This window comes from Elephas maximus, chromosome 7, assembly GCF_024166365.1.
Source record: "Elephas maximus indicus isolate mEleMax1 chromosome 7, mEleMax1 primary haplotype, whole genome shotgun sequence".
NCBI classification, from domain to species: domain Eukaryota; kingdom Metazoa; phylum Chordata; class Mammalia; order Proboscidea; family Elephantidae; genus Elephas; species Elephas maximus.
Window position 1 is genome coordinate 9,187,052 of NC_064825.1, and position 20,974 is coordinate 9,208,025.

The window sequence follows — 20,974 nt, forward strand, 5'->3', positions numbered from 1 at the left end:
TTACTGGAGCTGGCAAATTATCTTTTCCCCCAAATGTGAATTTATTCCTTCACCAGGGCCTGGAGGATGGCTCTAGGTGCTCAACAGGGCCTTTCTCAGGCCCAGGGAAATCAACAGCCACTGAAGCTGGTTTGGGGTGGGAGGCGTGGTAAAATATACCCAAGTACTTAGCTTTGGCCAGGAGCATCATTCTTTTCTGGTCCTGGAGGTGCGAGTAGGCTGTGTGGCTGGCTGCTTTTCCCTGAGGAAACTGCTGCCGAATGCTAGTACCAGCCTGCTGCGGTCAGCAGCTCCCAGGAATGGTGCCCGAGGGCTCCCCACGATTCAGGTCCAGTAACTCCTCTCCACTTCCGAACCGTCTCTTCCTTCCCCTGCCGCTCAGCCTGTTTTCTAACTTTGCCTTAGATGTTCAGGGCTCCTAGCTTGTCGTAAATATAATCGTTTCACTTGTTTTTTCTGGTCTTTGTTATAAGAGGGCTCTCCAGAAAAGTCTGTCTATTCTGCCATGCTGGTCCCACCTCTCCTTGTGTAAAATCTTTGCAAAGAAACAAATCTTCGGATTTGCTTATCTGTGCATATAATATCTCCCCAAAGACACCCAAGATGCTGGCAATGGTGGTTGTCCTTGGCCAGGAGAACTGGGTGATTGCGGAGGAGGGGTGGGAGAGAGATTTCACCTTTTACTCGATGCTCTTTTGAATTTTTAACCAGGTTCTCAAATCAGCTATTCAAAAATATTTCTTTTAAAAGGCTACATTTATTAAAGTGTACTATTGTCCACACTGTTCTATTTGAGTCTACAAATAACTAGATAGATATACATATTTTTTTTTCAAAAAGCACCCGTCACAAGGAAGAGGAAGTAGGAGTCCTTTGAGTGGCACACGTGGAGCCTGGGACTTCCCAGTCAAGGGACAGATTCCTATGATTGTGTGGAGGGGAAGATCCCATAATTGCCAAAGGATTCCCAGCTGGTATTAATGGGATTAGTCACTGTTTTTACAACTTAGTTAACAAAAGTTCTAAACCCAGGCTCTATGATGATTTTTGATGGAACAGTTTTAGCTTAGAAGAACATTGAAGTAAGCTCTCATCTGCAGACACAAGAGGAAGTTCACAAAACCCGGAGGCATACAGCAGTATGCACGAGGCAGGCGGAGCATGGTTTTTTCATAATACTCATTACAAGAATTGTATTTACTTGTTTTATTGTTTGTCTCTCCACATCAGAATGTGAGCTCTGAAGGCAAGAGCTCTGTCTAAATCATTCTTTCTGAGGTGTCCTCAGTACCCCTGTGCCTGGCATGCAGAAGGCACTCTGGATGGCTAAGGAAAATGGAACTGGGGACCACTGACTCTCCAATCAGTGACTACTTATATATTCATTAATCTATTAGAAGGTAGTAAAGCCATAGCCATGGGAACTAGGATTCAGAACTTCAGCCTCTGAAAGCTCTGGGTGCCGGTAGGGAGCAAACAATTCAAATCTCAAAGGAACTGGGGAATTAGAAAAATATTCAAACATGTGGGAACAAGAAAGAAACCAACTACTGCATTAGCAGGACAAGACAGGCTTGATTATAAAAACAAACAAAACAACAACAACCAACCAACTAACAAACTAGAACAAAATAATCCCACAAACAAAAACAGAGGAAGCCCCATAACCAGGGCTGCATTTTACAGGAAGGCAGGATTGTCAGCAAAGCAGGTTTGCTGCTGAGTCATTGTATCATCAGAGACTAGGGGGTAAGGGTGGGACAAATTATCTTGACTTAGGGTCTAGGTTGGCTTCAGAGTCTAGCATGGGGCCAGATAAATGAGCCTAGTGGCTAAGGTCAGAAGGATACAGGGCAACAATCAACCTAGACGGTTCCAGGTATTCACTTTCAACCTTAGTGTGGAAATCAACGGGAAATTTACACTGTAAGCTATTTTTGTTTGCAATGCTGAAATTCCAGAGGGTAATCAGCCGAAGAGCATCCAGTGGGAGTCAGAAATGAGGAGTCCAGACAAGTAGGAGATATCAAATACTTTTCCATGGATCCCATAAACAAGTGCCACAGGTCTAGGTGAGAGATGGGTTGAGGCTAAAGGGATAAATAGGCTGTAGCTGGGGCTGTGGTGGTGCAGTGGTTAAAAACTTGGCTGCTAACCAAAAGGTCGGCAGTTTGAATCTACTAGCTGCTCCTTGAAAAACCTATGGGGCAGTTCTACCCTGTCCTATTGGATCGCTGTGAGTTGAAATTGACTCAGTGGCAATGGGTTTGGGTTGGTTTTAGTGATCTGATGACTTTTAACGGCTTTGGTAGATATAGATCACGTTCAGAAATTCGTCGAAGGTGAGCTGAAGTATTTGAGTAAAAACCAAAAATCCACTGCCATCAAGTAGATTCTGACTCATAGCGACCTCATAGGGTTTCCAAGGCTGTAAATCTGTATGGAATCAGACTGCCACGTGTTTCTCCCACTGAGCCACTGGTGGTTTCCAACCACCGACCTTTCGGTTAGCAGTCGATGGTTTTAACCACTGGGCCACCAGGGCTTCGTTTGCGTAAAGGAGGAGCTGTTTGTCTTCTTCCTTTTCTATTCTGTGCTCAGTCCAGAGCACACAGGTTTACACTTAGAGCCAAAGGTATAGACAGACTATACTTCGGGATACAATAGAGCCATTCCCTTGTTCAGATGTTTCACAACCCTTCCACTTCCATCAAATACTTACCTCACTTGAAACAATGTCAGTAGTTCCCAGAAATTCTCCCCCAGGTTTTCAGTCATCCTGTCACTTCCTCTGGTTTTAGAATTTTATGCACAAAACCCTGAAGGTTTATTCAAAAGGGCTAGGCTTTCTCCGTCATTCTTGCAAGCGTCTATTTTTAAAAGTGAGCAGTCCCCACTTTCTAATGGAGATCTTGCTAAAGGAATTCAGAAACTTGTCACTTTTACTTTGGATAACTACAGGAGGCAATTAAATGTTTAGTAAACTCTGGACAACTTGCTTGGTAGAAGACACTGTCCTGATGAAATGAATTACCACCCCTTTCTATGGATCACTTTGCTAAATATGTGTTTTCAAGAGCATTGGATTGGGTCTGTTCAAGTACCTGTATTGTCTTGGTGGCCTATTCTTTATGTACAAAAGCAAGAGCTGGAGTTTTCCAGGACTCTATTGATATATAGCCTACCTTCAGTGAAATTGAGACTCAAATACTTCAAATGTGTGGATTTAATGGAGGTGGATTTCACTTTTTATATTTTAATGTATCATTTTTAGTTATAGCAGGAATACTTTCTTATTGCAGAATGTTTTTAAAGAACACGAAAACATAAGGTTTCAGATTAGACAGAAAATTTAGGGAGCAGTGAGTTTATGTTAATGGGGGAAGGAATAATCCAGAAAAGGAGGGTGAGAATGGTTGCACAACTCAAAGAATTTAATTAATGTCGCTGAACTGTACATGTAGAAACTGTTGAATCGGTGTATGTTCTACTGTGTATATTCTCAACAACAACAGAAATAAATTATTAAAAAACAAACAAAGAAAATCAGGTTTCAAAAGTACTAATCATCTCTAATCCCTCCACCCAGAGGAAACCAACCACACTTATACTATTTTAATTCTCTTCCATTGTATATTCCAATTTAATTCAGTCAAACAAGTATTTGTGGAGTGCCAGCACTGGGCTTGGAGCCATAAAATAAAAGACATGGTCCATACCTTAAGTAAACCAAATTTCCTCTTAGAAAGATATGACATACATTAAAAAAAAAGAAAAAAACTGGAGAAAACACCAAATTCGATATGATGAAGTGCCAAAATGCATGTTACTAAAGGTACATAATAACAGTAATGAGGAAAGGACCATTGTTTAACTAAGATAAGAGGGATTCTTTAAGAAGGTGGAACTTGCTTGAAAAAGACACTGGAAACCCTGGTGGCGTAGTGGTTAAGAGCTATGGCTGCTAACCAAAGGGTTAGGAGTTCAAATGCACCAGGCACTCTTGGAAACTCTATGGGGCAGTTCTACTCTGTCCTATAAGGTCACTATGAGTCAGAATTGACTTGACGGCAGTGGGTTTGGGTTTTTTTGGTTTTCAAGGTGGCTATATCTACTCTCATGACTCAACAGCAAGGGTTTGGTTTTCGGTTTTCAGTTAGCTGGGATCCTCAAGCTCAGATCTCAGGGTAATTCTCTGTCGACCTTGGAGAATTATTCATTCAACAAATGTTTACTGAGCAATCACGATTTATGCTTTTACCCCATTTTGTGTTTTCTTAACACATACACTAACCTGAATATATATTTAATTGCTGATAAAGAGGTCTGGAAGGAAGCCTATGGTTTCAAAGTTCACGCAACACAGGGAGAAAAAGACAGATATCATCAAGACTTGAAGAGCTGGGAAACAGGATCAGAATATAAGAATGACAGATTATGTCTTGCGAACAAAGAAATCGTTTTATAGAAAAGGCTGAGTAGCACTATGTATATGGAGATGTGTTTACCTGAAGGTAATAAAGTCCAGGGAAGTTTATTTGAATCAGGTTAAAAAAAAAAAAAAAGAAGACATGACCTCACCATTAGGACGTATCACAGGAAACCCAGGCAGATACAGGTAAGGCTTTCTTCTGGGAGGTCCTCAAACTGGCACAACAGTGCGACAAAATAATGAGGTATGTCTCTAACTATCCAGATAGCTGCTGCACATCGTAATCAGACAGAAGCAGATTATTTAATCAAGTTTTGCTTTGCAGTGTAGGCTCTCTTTTCTCTTGGCTTCTGTCTCCTGCTTCTTTCCTGGTTCCTCCCTTACAACTCCTGATCGGTCTCTTTCAGAGTTTTTCTACTTCTGTCTACTCCTACAAAGAATTCTTCCATATCTTTTGGCTCCACGCACACCCTAGGTTTTCTCACCAATTTCTGTGGCATTACCTTGAGTCCCTGGGTGGCACAAATGGTTAACGTTCTTGACTATTAACTGAAAGGTTGGAGGTTTGAGTTCACCCGGAGGTGCCTTGTAAGAAATCAGCCATTGAAAACTCTCTGGAGCACAGTTCTACTCTGACACGTATGGGGTCACCATGAGTCAGAATTGCCTCAAGGGCAACTGGTTAGCCACTACCTATGTTCTGATGATTGCCAAATCTACCTCTAAAGCTCATAGCACCTGGCACTGAGCAGGCACACAATAAAAGCATCGTTCATGTATTCAAAAATGAAAAAAGAAAAAAAGAAACAGAACTTATTGAATTCCTACTGTGTGTCAGCCTTGTTGAAAGTGCTGGGAAAGTTTCCTGCTCCAATACATCTTATTTATAAGCCCAATATACAATTAAACCAATACGTAAAATACAAATAATGAACAAAATATTTTTACATAACAGTAAGTGCTCTGAAGAAATAAAATAGAGTGGCATGCAAGGGAGCCACTGGCGCTGGGTTGTGGGTGCTGGCCAGGGAAGGCCTCTTTTAAATCCCCTTTCACCTGAAATGATACAAAGGAGTCAACCATGCAAAGCCTGTTCCAGGTAAAGCAAACAGCGAGTGAAGGAGCCTCTAGGCAGTGTGAGCTGGGCTGTTCAAGGAGAAGAAAGAGGAATGTGTACTGGAGCTTGGTAAGTGGAGGCAGGGGCTTGGATGGAGTGGTTTTTCACCAGCCTCACAGCTAGCTCCCCATTGCCTTACTCGAGGCCAGCCTCACTTATTTTAAACCTTACCCGTCTGGCCCTTGTAGGCATTTGTGTTTGCAACCCTTCCATGATCTCATTAAACTGCACTGGCATTTCAAAAAGGTACTACTGTGCTTTTGTTTACTTTCGGGGCTTAGCATAACCTGCTCCCTGCCTGGAACATCTTTCCCCTAATACTTTGCGAATAGAGATTCAGCTCAGCATTTCCGCTTCTAGTAAACCTTCTTCAATCTCATCTATTTGGGCTAGATGTCACTCATTTATGCTTCCAGAGCCCCCTGTGATAATAGAGGCACAGAAAGGTTAAGTAACATCCCCCAAATCACCCAACAGAGCCAGCATTTGAACCCAAGGGGTCACACTCCCGAGCTCACATTGTAACCTCCATGCTCTAGCCCCTACCTTGTAAGGGAGAATTATGTGGGCTGATGCATGTAAAGTGCTTAACACAAACCCTGACATTTGGAAAATGCTCAATAAATGCCACTCTACTTATTGACACAACCTCTGCACCTAAGAAGTTTATGGTCAAATGAGGGAGCTAACAGTCTAGTAAATAAATGAATAAGCTGGAAAAAAAAAAAAAAAATTGACTGCTTAGAAGGCTCTTTACTGTCATCTTAACTGCTTATCTCTTTTGCCTCGCTTTCTGTAAGAAACCCCTCCTCAACTACGATGGTGCCATTCTTTGAAAAAGAAAATATTAAAATAAGGAGCAGATTTTATGGAAAAGATGATAAATTCAGTTTTGGGCATGTTGAACTTGAGATACTTATGAGACATCCAATGAAAGATGACCAATAAGCTGGACAAATGGCACAACAAGCCACCCTTTTAGTTAAATTAAACATCATCCTTGCTTCTTCCCTTCCCTTATCCCCACTTTCATCCAGCAGCCAGGCCTCGTTAGTTCTACCTTACCTTCAGATTAAATCTGCAATCTACCCTAATTCTCTTCTCCTCTGTTATCACCCTTATTCAAGCCACCACCACGTTTTTGTGCCTCGCTGTCTTTGTCTATAAAATGGGGATATTAATAGTTGCTCTGAGTCTTAAGTAAGATAATGTATGTAAAGCACTTGAAATGCTGCCTAGCACATAAAGGTAGGAGAGACCAAAAAGTAGAAAGAAGACCAACATTTTGTAGGGCCATGAAATCCAAGGGAAGACTGTTTCTAGAATAAAAGCAGTCGTCAGAGGTTAAGAAAACCGGAAACTTCCAAATGTGGCATCTTGTTCTGTTAGGACATGTTTACACAAGAGTGGAGAAATAGCACGTTGAACAGGATTATTTCCTGTTATTTCGTGTATTCAGTTCATCAGAATAGTGTGTACAACCTTTGTCTACAGATAGGTTGAGTCAATTTGGGTCTCTTGGTTAAAAGGGACAAGACTCAGCTAGAATTTGGCTGACTCAGATCGCCTCTGTTCAGTGGGAACTTTTCGTGAGAAACTACCTCACCGGCAGCTGACCAAGCTGTGGACTGGCTTCCCTGGGAGTCAGTGGCCTACCCCTGTTCCTTCAGTGGAGGCCAGAGAGGGGTGTAACCAAATCCCAGATGGCTGCCTGCAACTGTCTCGTCAGGAGAGGCTCAAGATGGAGCAGTTTCCCTCAGAAGTGGTTCTGGGCTCTGGGTGTGGCAAGCACCATGACTGACACTTAGAGGTGAGAGATGCAGTTATGTAGAGGAAAACGTCTGAGGCTTGCAGTCGAATGCCCGGTTTGAGTCCCAGAAATCCAGTTTCCCTTGGTACCAGCCACGTGACGTGGAGTAAGTTGCTTTAGTCCTTAGCTTCTCCGTTACTAAGTGGACGTGCTTGTAATTTCACAGGTGTTCATTGGAAAGCAGTAAGTAAACTGCACCCATCCCGAATCATCTACCTGGATGATCCATCTCTCTAACCCAAACAACCATTTTGCCTAAGAAGAGGTGGCTTTAAATTGAATTATTAATTGCTGAAGCCCTTTGTTAGGGTACTACTTAAAGTAGCACTCTCTCTGGGAATAGGACAATAATATGCTTCTCACAACAGGCTTTCTCTTAAACTTATTTTGTCGTTGTTGTGTGCTGTCGAGTTGATTCCAACTCACAGGGCCCCTGTATGACAGAGTGGAACTTCCCTGTAGGGTTTCCTAGGTTGTAATCTTTATAGGAGCTGACTGGCAGGTCTTTTCTCCCATAGAACCACTAGATGAGTTCCAACGGCTGACCTTTCTGTTAGTAGCTGAGCGCTTAGCCATTGTGCCACCAGGGCTTGTTTCTAAACATCGAGGAAGAAGAAATTCCTTAATGCTAGGCTGATATGGAGCATCCTTGGCAGGAATAGTCTAAGCTTACATAATTTTGCTGCTATGATTTTATCTCCTAGGGAGTAGGATGAAATGAATGAAAGGAGATAGAATAACCAGTCAAGATTTCTCAATAAAAAACCAACATTTTACTAAGAAAATGGAAAGAGAGTAAATAAAATTATAAAGAGTCCACTGGAACAAGAAGGTTGACCTAGGATTTCAAAGTTGTTCTCAGAGGATGGGAGTTACTCCCAAAGCCAAGTACGCCAGTGGACCAGTCAGAGTGGAGAGAGGACAAGTTGAAAGCCATTTCATAGTTTGAGGACTGGTAAGTGGGAACAGTTAAATACTGATGCCCATTGCATGTCAGCACACAGACTTTGCCTCCTGGAAAGTACATTCTAAGATTCAAAGTGAGAATGCCCCACACTGACAGCAAATGGCTGCTAGTTGCCTTGCAGCACTTGTGGCTATGTATCACCTTCTCTCTTAACCTAGAAGAAACTGCCTCACTTCTCAAGCTATGGCATATACGTGGAGAAAAGTGTCCTTTTTTTTTTTTTTTTTAGTAAGTACACTGGAATAGTCAGAATTCTGGTTTTATACAATCGAGCAGATGCTAACTGAAAGGTCAGTGGTTCAAACCCACCAGATGCTCCATGGGAGAAAGATGTGGCAGTCTGCTCCCTTAAAGATTTACAGTCTCAGAAACCCTCTGAGGCCATTCTTCTCTGTCCCATTGGATCACTATGAGTTGGAATCAACTCGACGGCAGTGGATTTTTTTTTTTTTTTAATAGCAGGAGGTAGGTTCTGCCTTATAAGTTTTATTATACATAACAAGGGGGTCTAGATGTTGGGGAGCCAAAAACATTAAAAATGTATAAAAGGTTTGTCTTCTAAGAATGCCTGATTTTTATTAAATGCTTGATTTTTATTTTGGTTTATTAACCCTTGATTTAGTTAATACGAGACAGTTTGACATGTTGTTGTGAGCTGTCACGGAGTCGGTCCCCAACTCATGAAGACTCTATGTGTTACAGAGTAGAACTGCTCAGTGGGGTTTTCTTGTTTGTAATCTTCATGGGAGCAGTTTGTCAGGTCTTTCTTCCATAAGGCCACTGGGTGGGTTCAAACTGCCAACCTTAAGTTTAGCAACTGATTGCAAACCGCTTGCCCCACCCAGGCTCCTATACTTATTTATTAATTTTTGGGGGGTACAATTCCCTATGTTACAGACATTTCATTCTTGGCTGTTTGTTTTCTAGGCAATTCCTAAGCAGTCCCCAAGGAGGTGAAGACACACTGATTCACCAGACTTTTTTACTTAGATATTTTTTTTTTCCCTGCAGGATATTATATAAATAATGTTTAAGTTCAAACTTTTGAACATTAACTAGCATTAAAAATCAAGGTGTGTTTTTTTCATTGCACAAAGGTAATTGTTAATATATTAAATAAATAACCACCCATAAAAATAACAAATGGAATAGAAGAAATCTTATGTATTTTAAGATACTTTTACACTTAAGGTATGCCGAGATGAAATGCCATTGAAAGATGAATAATAGTAATAGGAAAATATTTAAAAAAGGAAGGAGTAACATACTAAATATTTTATTCTTTGACTGCTTTAGATTTCTGCCCACACCTTTGACAATGAGCCCATGCGGTAAAGAATGTTCAGTTTCCTTTTGTCACAGGTGAAATATTTTTGTAGTTCAGCATCTAGACTGTAACTAACAAGCTGTCATTAAAGTTATCTAAGAGTCATGTCACAATGGATCAGCAAGGCCAGTCATGACTCCGATGCCTGCCACATGTAAAAATCTGTAATGTCTATGCTTCCTGTACCTTCTGCCCCAACTTCTTGTCTAACTAATTCAGAATTTAGGACATTTATAAGCCAGATAGGAATTATACTATTTTCAAAAGGCTGGGAGATTTTTGTCCATATGTTTTGGGTTGTTTCATAGCGAGACTCTATTTTCCTATGCGATGTTAATGAAGGGATGAGTAGCTTTCCGTTGGTGCTTACTCAGTCTTTGTCTTTCCTGTGAGTCATTATTGTTTTCCAGCTAGATGCTGTGGCCAGCCTAGCTTTCAATGTGTCATTTTCATTCATTTGGAAACTAAAGAGCTGTGCTTTGTACCAGGCTCTTAATGTCAGCAAAGCCAGCTCTATTGGACTAAAATGCAGAGACACATTTGCAGCTAGAGCAAAGGGCAGCAGGCTGCTGCCTCCCTCAGCGAAGCTGGTACACAAAGCATGTTAAAGGCCTGGTTCAGAAGGGCTTGAGGGCTGGATGCCTAATGGTCGTAGCACCTTGAGGTGGGCCAGTGGCAAGAAAACCGCCTTTATCTTTGTGATTGGGAGATATAAAATGTGGCAGGTAGGGGAAATGAGGGCTGGTAGAAGTTATTGTAAAATAGTGATATGGTACTGTTATGGATCAAATTGTGTCCCCCTTCAAAATGTGTGCCAACTTGGCTAGGCCATGATTTCTAGTATTGGTGGTTATCCACCATTTTGTGATCTGATATATTTATACTATGTGTTGTAAATCTTAACTTCTATGATGTTAATGAGGCAGGATTAGAGGCAGTTATGTTAGTGAAGCAGGACACAATCTCCAGGATTACATTGTATCTTGAGTCAATCTCTTTTGAGATATAAAAGAATCGAACAGAGAGGAGAGGGACCTCATTACCACCAAGAAACAAGAGCCAGGAGAATAGCGGGTCATTTGGATCCAGGATCCCTGCACTGAGAAGCTCCTAGACCAGGTGAAGATTGATGACAAGGACGTTTCCCCAGATTCCACAGAAAGAAGAAGTGTTGCCCTGGAGCTGGCACCCTGAATTTGGACTTCTAGCCTCCTAAACTGTGAGAGAATAAAGTTCTCTTTGTTAAAGCCATCCACTTATGGTATTTCCGTTATAGTAGCACTAGACAGCTGAGACAGGTGCTTATCCTTGTCTTAGTCTGGGTTTCCTAGAGGAGCAAAACCAGTTATATATATATATACATACACAGAGAGAAGGAGATTTACTTCATGGAAATGGCTCATACAATTCAATAGTGGGAGCTGAAAAGTCCCAAATTCATAGGTCAGGTGGCAGGCTGGAGATCTCTCCTGGCTAACAGGATTGCGGGAGTGAACAAGTCCAAAATCTGCAAGTCAAGTGGAAGGCCGAAGACTTTGCAGGCTTACTTCCCAAGAACTGGAGGTCAGGCAATGAGAAGAGTGCCAGATTGAGAGAGAACAAGCTTTGCCAGAACATCCATTTACATACTGGAGACAGGCCAAACACAAGGAAACTCCTCTTTCAGCTGATTGGCTGATTACATCAGATCACCTCATGGGAAGTTATTATATTATACTACATTCTGGAAGACCAGTCAGTCCAGTATCTGCCAAACCACTGAGAATCGTAGCCTAGGCCAGTCGACATATAACATTTTTTTTTATCACAATCCACTATTGAATGGGCCACCTTATAAGAGATAAACAAGTTAATATACTTGTAAAGCATTTAGAACAATGCTTAGTTATTAAAACTATACAAGCTTTTAACATACATTATCTCATTTAATATTTACGAAAGCTCTATTCAGATGAGGAAACTAGGTCCAGAGATGTTAGTAACTTGTCCAAGGTCACACAGTGAGTCAGTTGGTAGAGTCAGAATTCAAATTCAATTCTACCTGACATCCAAAGCTCTTAACCAATACCAATGACTTCAAATACAACACCTAGAATTGTAGTCTATTAGTGATGGGAGGGAAAAGCGCCGTAGTTCAACATGGGGAGGAAAAGGTATGCATTAAAGAGAACTGCCTAAGGTGATGCTCTCAGATAAAGGAAGGGACCCCTGCTATACAGCTTGTATGTTCCTGAATGGAGCCACTCAAGCTGTGTCTGGAGGTAAGGGATTCTGTTGACTTCTACTGTCCTCAGTGTATTCACACTCTCCACCAAATTACTTTACTATGTAAACAAACCCACAGGTGTGGGAAAACTGAGTGTGCCATAATGTAGAGATGAAACAAGAAAAAAAAAAAAAAAAGGGATTTTAAAAAGTCAAGATACGATAATTCTTGGGGTAGTAACCATATTGATAGTGCACTGATATGTATTCAACAAATGTGTTATTAATGAAGGAACTTGGAGACTGGCCAAGAATATTTTGTATGTAAAGCATAGATTATACACAAACAGAATTATGGCCTTTCTAAGCGTGATAAAAATAATTTATGGGTGCGTAATTTTAACAGGTGTTTTGAAAAAATCTGGATCCTTCCGAGAAAAAACGTGGTTACATACAGCAGAAGGATTTATTGCAGCGAATTCTAGGACACCTAGAAAGCTGTGGTTAGCATGGCCCCAGGCATCTTGTGGTTTTCACAACGTATTTTGCATTTAACTGTATCAACTTCAAAGGGCTAGGTTTTCCCAAGATGCTAAGGCATTACTTTCTGGAGTACTCTAGAATCTGCCATAAATATGAAGAGAAGGATGTTTCTGGACAAGGGGTGCCTCTAGGCAGCTGGTTGATCAATGGTTGAATGTAAAGTTGATCAATGATTAGCTTAGTGGGTGAAAAGTACACCTCAAAAAGATACTGATCTCCTAATTTCAGCCAGACTTCATTTCTCTGACTCCCAAGCTTGGGTAGGTGACTTTCCTACATTTTCTCACAGCTCTTTGTGAATTATCTCACCATGGCCTCCACAGGACTTTATTGTGTGAGCTGGTTTACTTGGCTGTTTCTCCCATTGGAGGGATGAGGCTGCCCACGTTCACCATCTCCACTTCTGAGCACATTGCTGGGCACACAGTAGGCACTTGATGGATATTTGCTTAATGGTTGAAGTTAAGTCATAAAGAGATGTAACTGGGAGTTTTAAAGAAGACGTGGGAGGCGAATGAGCTCTAGTTGCAGTTAGTACGGTTGTCTAAATGAGTTGTTATTTAAAATGCCTGGCATTTGAATTCTGACTCACATATTCTATACCTTTAAGAGGTTCAGCTCAGAGCCCATTTATTGTGCATTTACTGTATGCTGGGCCCTGTGTTACCAAACCAAAAAACCCGTTGCCATTGAGTGAACTGCACTCAAAGCAACCCCGCAGGACTGAGTAGAACTATCCCATAGGGTTTCTAAGGAGCAACCGGTAGATTTGAACTGCTTACTTTTTGGTTAGCAGCCGAGGTCTGCTTAGATTATGAACTATCCTATGATTGTTTCTGTCTTGTTCCCAATCTCCAGGACACAATACCATGCTTGGCACACAGTTGGCCCTCAATACATTTCTGTTGAATGAATAAAAAAAAAAAGAAAGTCTTAGAATTTACCACTAGAGAAGGCTAAGCCTAAGGGAAAAAAAGGAAAAGCTAAAAGGGATGGAGAATATGGACTGGTAAACTCAGAGGCAGCAGCTGAGAGCTGAAGTGGCCCTATCACTGATAATGTCTAGATAGAGTTTTACTGGGAACAGGGCAAACAGAACCCAGGGAAGTCTAGGGGGCTGCAGTTTTGACTTACCTTACTGGAGAGGAGGAAGCACACAACTTCTTTCAGGGTGGCCAAGAGTTTCCTAGTCCTGTTTTATTTATTTATTTATTTTAAAAGAAATGTTACACTTGAGACTTTATGTAAGGGATGGTCATTACTGATCCCAGTGATTTTTTTTTTTTAAATAAGGAATTCAATAACAAATACTGTATGCATTGTTGATAAGCATCATGTTTGATAATGTGTTTTTATTCAAGGCTGTAACATAGCACTGGAAACCCTGGTGGCGTAGTGGTTAAGTGCTGCAGCTGCTAAACAAAGGGTCGGCAGTTTGAATCCGTCAGGGGCTCCTTGGAAACTCCATGGGGCAGTTCTACCCTGTCCTATAGGGTTGCTATGAGTCAGAATTGCCTCGACGGCACTGGGTTTGGGTTAACATAGCATCTAGACGAACCTAGGCATTGCATGTCATAAAAGGGATTTTCTGAACAATGGCCCTGTCAGTGAAGCTCTCCATAGGAGCTGGGGTGGCGGGGTGGGGGTGGGGGTGGGTAGATACTTCTGAGGTTGCCTTCTCTATCCAGGGCCTGATGTGCCAGTGGCCTCTGCGGCTGGTTGAGATCATTATCTGCTCTGAAAATCAGAAAAATATTGGAGGTCAGATTGTCATCTGTTATTGATATATAAGATCTTTCAGTGCACTCTTGGATGATCATTTCTCTCTCTACTTGGAAATGGGTCAGAGAATCACAAGTACAGCATCTGGGAGACATGGAGGGTGGGGGAAGGAAACGCTTCCTCCCCACCCAACTTTTTTGTTTGTTTGTTTTCACTCAACTTTCCAGAATTTAAAAAAAAAATTTTTTTTTTTTTCCATAGAACCATCAAAAACAGTGCTTTAAAAAAAAAAAAAAATCCCGGGCATAATTGATACTGAGCCTCTCTTTCCGGCAATAGACTCAAGGACCAATTTTTTGTGAAGCCCATGCCCTGGTTCGCAATAAAACCATGTAATAGTATGTTAGAAGGATGCTTATCTTTTTATCATCCACAGTAGGGCGCATCATTCAGGTCATCTAATGTAATTTCAAATTACCAACACATAAAATAAAAAGAATTGGGGTCAGAACACATATCACTTGATGTTGTCATCTGAATTATCGGGAGACCACTTGTGCCTACTCTGGTTTGGGTGGACATAAATAAGCTGAGCCTATAGTGAGCACATCCAGCTTGGCCCACAGCAGCTTTCTGCTTCCAGAAGGAAAGGGCAATGACAGGGTGTTGAGAGTCACAAACAAGGCTTGGGGCTGATTGTGGCCTAATGTCTTGGTGTGTGAGGACTCAAAGCACTAACAGGGCAATGATCCCTCTCCTGCACTGGCCTGGTGAGTGAGGGCTGGCTGAGGTCTCATGTTCCTCTTCTGCAGGAAACAGCCTGCAACAGCTTCTGAGCTCAACAATAGTGCCCCAGACAGTAGTGCTCCTTCTTGTTCATTGTTGTTTAAATAAATTTATATAAAACATACTCACTGTAAACAATTCAAGCAACAGATAAAAACTGAAAAAAAAGTTAAATTCATCTAACATTTCACTACATGATAAGCATTATTAACACTTTGGTGATCATTTTTTTTTTAGTATCTTTTTTGGATTATGCACAGAAATATATAGAGTATATGACACCACCAGGATTTCCATATGACCCATGAGCCTTGTTAATACCTATTGAGTGTCTTTTCATGTCTTTATCTACACTCAAATAATTATGTATAGGTTTATCTACCTATCTGCATACCTATCTATCCACCACGTGTACATTTCTTTTTTAATTATGGGAATGTGTTATACACACTTTTTTTTTCTTTGCATCTTCCTTTTCTCCTTAAACTATAGCTCATGAAATCCTTCCAGATCATCTTATGTAGCTCTAAAAAACTAGATCCCTCTATTTAATGGCTATGTTGTATTCCATGGGCATTACGACAATTTATTTAGTTGTTCTTCTACTGATGGATTTTTTAGTTCTTGGGTCTTATATGTGTCCTTACATATTGGCACTTTTGTTTCATAGAATAGATTCCTAGAAGTGTGGTTGATGAGCTGAAGAGTATACATATATATTTTTCTTAATTTTTAATAGATGTTATCAGTTGCTTTTCAAAAAGACCGTGACACTTCAAATTTTCATCTGCTATGTATAATTTTCCCCTCTATTTTTCAAATGCAAGTGTGACAGCTCTGTATAGTTTTTGCAGTTTGATGAGTATAAAGTGATATCTCATGGTTATTCTACTTTACATTTCCCTGACAATGAGTGAATTTGAACACATTTTTATGTGGTTGTTGGCCATTTGGGAGCCCTGGTGGCATAGCGATAAAGTGTTCTGCTGCTAATCAAAAGGTCAGAGGTTTGAATCCACCAGCTGCTCAGCAGGAGACTGATGTGGCATTCTGCTTCCATAAAGATTTCAGCCTTGGAAACCCTGTGGGGCAATCTACTTTGTCCTATAGGGTTGCTGTGAATCGGAATTGACTTGAGGGCCATGGATTTGGTGTTTGGTTTTGGTTGGCCATTTAGATTTTGCTTTTCTTTCTTTTTTTTTTTTTATAAGCTGTCCATTCACATTCCTTGCTTATTTTTCTTACTAGTTTCTATTTTTCTACCTACTTGAAAGATCTCCTTAAATATAGTAAAAATAAACAAACAAACCCATTGCCATTGAGTCAATTCCGACTCATAGCACCCTATAGGACAGATTAGAACTGCCCCAGAGGAATTTCAAGGAGCAGCTGGTAGATTCGAACAGCCAAACTTTTGGTTAGCAGCCAAGCTCTTTAACCACTATGCCACTGGGCTTGAAAATTAAAATGGTCATTTTTAACACAGGCTAAAATATCCGTGTTATTTTAGTAATAAATAAAGAATAGTAATAAGTCAGGAAGGGTTAACTACTACAATGTCTGTAACGTTAACTTGTAAAGATGAGAAATAAGTGAAATTTACCCTAGACCCACTCCAGAGGTTGCTGTTCAACAATATTAGGTGAAATTTACAGATTTGACTAGGGATTTTTCACTTAGGTTAAAATAACTGTAGAGAAGTGGCCTATACCATGTGAAAACAATCCTTTTGGTCCAAACTGTGTTTGAGAAAGACTTTGGCAAGTCTGCTGCTAGTCTTGACATTGCATACTTCAGAGATGGTTGCCACATCAATTAGAAGCAGGCACCTGAACAATCAGCGTGCATCCTCGCTGGAGAATAGACACTGTGGCATGTCATGTTCATCTCATTAAAGAGCAGAATCAGGTGGGGGATAAATGAGTTGTTACTGTATGATCTTGGGAGTTGAGTGACAGTCTATGGGCATGGATTTAAATTAAGTAGGCTAACTCTTTTTTTCCTGCCTTTTTCTTTTCCAAGGAAACAAAAAAAGGCTTCAATTCTTGGAAATGAATTTGTTTTCTAGAATCTGGATCTCTCAGTGGAATAATATATTAAAGTACACAAAATATACTTGGTTTTAAGATGGCAACCTACCACATTCCAGAAGAGAAATCTTTGTCACTTGTAGGGATGCTCCTGGGTTCCTCCTGGACCTGGACGGGGAGAACCAGAGCCACAGGGAGCTCAGTGCTGAATGAGTCTTTACTGCTGGCTGAGTATCAGAATCAGGACTGGCCAGACTCGGCTCATCTCTGTCAGGTTCATAAGGCAAAGCATGGCTGAACACTTGTTTGAGGTGAAGGCTCTGTAGACCTTTTGAGACCAGCAGGAGCTCAGCAGGCACATGGGATCCCTATGTCCTGAGCTGGCCAGTGAGAAGAGTTCACGCAAATGATGGCAGTAGAGAAGATTAGAGTTACATGTTGGTAAGAGACAGGGTGAGGCTATAAGCCCAGAGAGAAGATTTGGGAGGAAAGAAAACGCACCAACAATGCTGTAGGATGGATAGGAGAAAGAGAAAGAGAGAAGGAGAGAGAGAGAAACTCTTGCTTAAACATATTCTTCAGGGAATGTAGTAGAAAAATTAACTGGTTAAAATTCTTTTAGTTTAGGAGAATCATGGACATGGGCTAGGACTTCATGATTTATTAGGTTGTTTTTAGAAACTCAAGTCTAACCAAAATGGAGTCTTACTGTTTTTCAGGGAGCTGAGCAGAGGTGTTCCGGTGTCAGGCCTCAATCTCCTTTCTGTGCTGAGAGGACTTTGTTGTGAGAGAATGAGGCCTGTAGTCAGGGAGTGAGGCAGGTCACTTATCCTTGTGGGGCTTTCGGGTTCACAGCAGACCTGGACTGCTTAATGAGATTTTGGTCTGGTTTTTAAGTAGCCCAGCAAAAAAGCAACTGAATCTAATAGATACAGATACACTCACACACACATATTGTGTGTGTGTATATATATATGTAAAATAAAATAATCTCTAAACTAAAGCAAACAAAAACCTACTCTATTAGGGATAATTCCTGCCATAGCCTACTGCTCTTTGAAATATAAAACAAAATAAGGAGGAAAACCAAAACCCAATCCCATTGCCGTTGAGTCAATTCTCACTCATATCAACCCTATAGGACAGAGTAGAACTACCCCATAGAGTTTCCAAGGAGTGCCTGGTGGATTCAAACTGCTGACCTTTAGCCTAGCAGCTGTAGCACTTAACCACTATGCCACCGGGGTGTACAAGGAGGAAAGAGATCTACTTAAGATAGAATTTTTTTATATTAAACTAGGAAAACAGATTAATTATATTAGTTATTGGAAAACTGAGGGAGTGTATAGTTTGAAGGTTTTGTTGGATCCTTATTGCGTCTCATTCTTGGGAGAGTTGTTACAGTGTTTGAGACTCCTCGTTCTTAAAAATAAGATTGGGGACATTGGGTTGTGGTCCCTTGATCAACCTGGTACCTCCCTCCCATCCTGTTGTGTAGTGACCCTCTGAAGGTCTTGTTCCTATCCGTTGATTTTATACAGTAGGGACCAGAGATTCTAGGTTACACAAATTCTAAGAGAAAGACATTACAGAGCGCAGTGTGAGAAAAAAATGCCATTCCAGATGTTCAAGTATGCGTAGCTAGAGTAAGAAGGCTATTACACAAGGAAGGAAATGTGGCTGTTGGATCTCTTGAATCGTTTGGGTTAAAGTTTTTAGCTGGGAGTTCAGGATTGTGGATGGGGAGTGGATGTTATCACTGGAAGAAATAGGGGAGCTACTAAGAAATGCTGAGGAATCAAAAGAAATACTAGCTAAAGCAAAAAAAAAAAGTACAAAACAGGAATAAATATAGCTTTTATAAGAAGTAGGAAAAGAATTAAAATTGACTAGAAAATGATATAAAATAAACACAGGCTTTTAAATATTATTAAAATTTAAAAAATAAAATTTACATGGAAAGAAAAAAATAGGCTAAATATAATAAACATTAAAGAAACCTACCTAACCAAAGAATACATTTAAAAAATAACAATAATAATACAGCATGTTCAAAATAATGCAAATAAGCTAGGACTGAGAAATTAAAAAAATTAAAACCTACTGAGCTAAAGGTGAAATAAAAATGGACAATAGATAAAAATTTCTGGGTTTAACATCTCCATGTGGGGACAAACCTCCATGGCTTTGAAAATGAGGTCACTAGGGGTAAATTCAGAGAGAGTTGAAGCCCAAGAGCCAGGACCTGTGATCACTTGGCTACCCCTTGCACTGCTGGTTCCCACCCATGCCCCACTTGGTTAAGTACGCTTTGTGGTGTGAGACAGCTGTGTCTACCCTAGGCAGTAGCTCTACATATCCCAGACTGGCTCACCAACAACTAGCCATAGAACCGTGAACAGTGTTGCCCAAGCTAGGGGTGGAGGAAACGCTTACAGATGCCAAGGAAGGGCATGGGGCAAAGGAAGTTCATGATATTTTTAAATGTTCTGGGTTTAAACATATTTAATAGAATGATGTAGGACTGCGTAGGCATTTAATTCACTTTAACTCTTTACATGTTGTATCGTGAAGTTGTGTTTTATGTGTATTTCCTTTTTAAATTCTAATGTGCTTTAAATGAAAGTTTATAGCACAAATTCGTTTCTTGTTCAAAAATTTACACACATTGTTTTGTGACACCGGTTGCAATCCCCACAATGTGTCAGCATTCTCCCCCCTTCTCTTTCCACCCTGGGTTCCCCATGTTCATTTGTCCAGTTTTTCTGACCCTGTCTTCTTGTCTTTGCTTTTGAGCAGGTGTTGCCATTTGGTCTCATACATATTATTGAACTAAGAAGCACATTCCTCTTGTGTGCTTTTGTTTGTTTTATAGGCCTGTCTAATCTTTGGCTGATATCAGCAATGATACCCCTGGTTCCACATCCTCTTCTGAATCCTGTTTGAATTTCTGGAAGTTTCCTGTCGATATACAAAAGAGGACGTGGAACCAGGGATATCATTGCTGATGTCAGATGGATCGTGGCTGAGAGCAGAGAATACCAGAAAAATGTTTATGTGTGTTTTTTTGACTATGCAAAGGCATTCAACCATGTGGGTCATAACAAATTATGGATAACATTACAAAGAATAGGAATTTCAGAACACTTAATTGTGCTCATAAAGAACCTGTACATAGATCAAGAGGCAGTTGTTCAAACAGAACAAGGGGATACTGCATGGTTTAAAGTCAGGGTTGTATTCTTTCACCATACTTATTCAATCTGTATGCTGAGCAAAAATTTAAGATGCTGGACTAGATGAAGAAGAACGGGCATCGGGATTGGAGGAAGAGTCCTTAGCAACCTGCATTATGCAGATAACACAACCTTGCTTGCTGAAAGTGAAGAGGACTTGAAGCACTTACTGATGAAGATCAAAGACTACAGCCTTCATTATGGATAAAACCTCAACATAAAGAAAACAAAAATCCTCAGAACTAGACCAATAAGCAACATCATGATAAATGGAGAAACAATTGAAGTTGTCGAGAATTTCATTTTACTTGGATCCACAATCAACACCCACGGAAGCAGCAGTCAAGAAATGAAAAGACACATTGCATTGGGCAAATCTGCTGCAAAAGACTTCTTTAAAATGTTAAAAAGCAAAGATTTCACCTTGAAGACTAAGGTGCACCTGACCCAAGCCATGGCGTTTTCAATCCCTTCATATGCATGCAAAAGCCGGACGATGAATAAGGAGAACAGAAGAAGATTTGATGCCTTTGAATTGTGGTGTTGGAGGAGAATATCGAATACACCATGGACTGTCAAAAGAACAAAGAAATATGTCTTGGGAAAAGTACAACCAGAATGCTCCTAAGAAGAAGGGATGACCAGACTACGTCTCACATATTTTGGACGTGTTATCAGGAGAGATCAGTCCTTGGAGAAGGACATCGTGCTTGGTAAAGTAGAAGGTCAGTGAAAAAGAGAAAGACCCTCAATGAGATGAACTGACACAGTGACTGCAATGATGGGCTCAAGCATAACA